This window comes from Galeopterus variegatus, unplaced genomic scaffold (assembly GCF_000696425.1).
Source record: "Galeopterus variegatus unplaced genomic scaffold, G_variegatus-3.0.2 Scaffold2606, whole genome shotgun sequence".
NCBI classification, from domain to species: Eukaryota; Metazoa; Chordata; class Mammalia; order Dermoptera; family Cynocephalidae; genus Galeopterus; species Galeopterus variegatus.
Window position 1 is genome coordinate 43,930 of NW_007728717.1, and position 3,116 is coordinate 47,045.

The window sequence follows — 3,116 nt, forward strand, 5'->3', positions numbered from 1 at the left end:
GTGCACCCTGGGGCCCAGGGCATCAACTCCGGGACCGGATCACCCCCCCCCCCCCCGTCCACACCAAGGCACACCACCAGCACCTTGGTGCACCCTGGGGCCCAGGGCATCAACTCAGGGACCGGATCACCCCCCGCTCACACCTAAGCACACTGCCAGCACCTCAGAGCCCTGCCAGGGGGCCCAGGGTATGGAGCCAGGGACTGGAACCCCCCACCCACACCCAGGCACACCACCAGTGCCAAGGAGCATGCCAAAAACATCACATCACAGCCACCACAGTAACCATGGCTGTCACGAAAGTGGCTAGACGTCACAATCACCATGCAGAGGGTCCACCAGCCACTGGAGTGCATTGACATAAGGAGAGTCACCAGAAGACATAAAGAAAAAAGAGGATGTGTCTCTCCACAAAGCCCATTCCAGAGTGACAGAGGAAGCATCTGCTCTATGATAATATTGGGGGACCTGAACACACCTCTCAGCATTGGACAGATCATCTAGGCAACAAATCAACAGAGTAATCATTACTCTTTCAGAGGGAGAGAAGAAATCTAGGTTTAGCGGTGGTGGGATAGGGGAGGGGAGAGGGGGTTAGGAAGAGATTGGACAAGAGGCATAAAGAATAAGTACAATTTGTAACAATATACATGCTAGTAATATTGATTTGATCAACATATGTCAACATTGAATCCCCAAAATATATATGATCAATTATGATTCAATAAAAAGAAGAAAAAAAAAAAAAAAAAGTAAAACTCAAAGTAAGCAGAAGGAAGGAAATAATAAATATGAGAAGAGAAATCTATGAAATAGAAAACTGAAATACAGTAGAGAAAATTGATAATTCCAAAAGCAGTTTCTTTGAGATGATCAAAAAAATTGATGAACTCTAGCCAGACTGACCTGGAAAAAAGAGATTGTTGCAGTTAACAATATAAAGAATGAGAGAAGTGGCATCACCATTAATTCTATAGATAATAAAAGGATAGTAAGAGAATATTATGAACAACTTTATGCCAATAAATTCAACAACTTAGATGAGAATGACAAATTCCTTAAAAAAAACAAACTAGCAAGTTTCACTCAAAAAGAAATAGGTACCTGAATAGCCTGATATTTATTTATTTATTTATTTTTTTGTCTTTTGTCTTTTTCCGTGTCCGGCAACGGATCGCAACCCTCAGTGTTGCCCCCGTACCGGACCGGGGACCGGCAACGGGATCGCAACCCTCGGCGCTGCTCCCGCGCCTCGCTCAGCCAGTGAGCGGGAACCGGTCTGTATGTGGGATCCGAACCCTCGGGCGGGAGCGACGCCGCGCTTCCCAAGCGGCGCACTATCCAGTGTGCCACCGGGCCGGCCCCTAGCCTGATATTTATTAAGGAAATTGAATTTCTATTCAAAAACTTTCCCACAAGGAAGACTCTGCCCAGGTGACTTTGTTGGTTAATTCTACCAAACATTTAAGGAAGAAATAATACCAATTATCCAAAAACTCTAAAGTATAAAATTGAAGAGGTGGGAGTATTTCCCAACTTGTTTCATGAGCCCAGCATAACCTTGATATCAAAAGTAAACAAAGATATTATTTTTAAAAGAAAGAAAGGTACAGACAAATATTCCTCTGAGCACAGCTGTAAAACTTTTAAACAAAAGTTTAGCAAATTGAAAGAAAAAATCAAGTATGTGAAAAGGATAATACATCAAGACCATGTAGGGTTATCCCAGGCATGAAAGGTTTGTTTAACATTTGAAAGTCAATTGATGTAATTCATTATAAACTAAACTAAAATAAATAAAAAAGGAAAGTGATATAATCATCTCAATAGATGTAGGAAAAAACATGACAAAATCCAACATGCATTCCTGATTTTATAAATCTCAGGGGCTGGCCAGTTAGCTCAGTTGTTAGAGTATTGTGTTATAACATGCCATCCCCATGCCAAAAAAAAAAAAACTAGGAGGAAAAAATTCCTCCACCTAGTAACATACATCTATGAAAACCTTACAGCTAAGATTATACTTAATGGTGAAAGACCAGATGCTTATCCTCTAAGATTAGTAACAAGGATATGCACTCTTAGCACTTGTATTCAGTGGATTCTAGCCAGTGCTATTGGACAAGGAAAAGACACAAAAGGCATCCAGGTAGGAAAAAAAGAACAATTGCCTTTATTCACAGATAACATGATCATCTATGTAAAAACCCTGTGGAATCTGAAAAAAAAATGTTGCTAGAACTACTAATGAACTTAGCAGTTTTGAGATATAAAGTCAATATACAAACTCAATCGTATTTCTGTTTACTAGCAATAAACAACTGGAAATTGAAAAATTTTAAAACAATACTATTGAAAATAGCATAAAAAGCATGAAATACTCAGGGATAAATCTAACAAAAATGTGCAAGACTAATTCATTGCATCTACAAAACATTGCTGAGAGAACTTAAAAGAAGCCTTTAAAAATGGAGAGACGTACCTTGTTCAAGGGTCAGAAGATTCAATATTGTTATGATGTCACCTCTCCCCTAATTGATCTAGATATTAAAGATATTCCCAATCAAAATCCCAGCAGTTTTTTTTTTTAGGAAGTGACAAGTTTATTCTAAAACTCACGTGGAAATACATAGAACCCAGAATAGCCAAAACAAAAGAATAAAGTTTGAGGACTGACACTGAGTGACTTCAAGACTTATTTTAAAGCTATAGTAATCAAGACAGTATGTTGATAGCATAAAGATAGACAAATAGATCAGTGGAACAGAAGGAAGAATCTAGACGTAGACCTACTTATGTATGGACAGCTGATTTCCAATAAAGGAATAAAGCAAACAAAAAAGTCTTTTGGACAAGTGGTGCTGGAATAATTGGTTAACAATATATAAAAAATGAACTCCAATTTATACTTCACACCATATATAAGAATTTAACTCAAAATGGATCATAGATTAAATTTAAAGTCTAAAACTACAAAATTCTATAAAAGAAATTCTATGTGTCTCTATATGTGTGTGTGTATATATATGTATTTCTATAGTAGAATGTGGACACATAGAAGAAAATCTGTGACCTTGGGTTAGGCAAATATTTCTCAGATATAACTCTGAAAATAG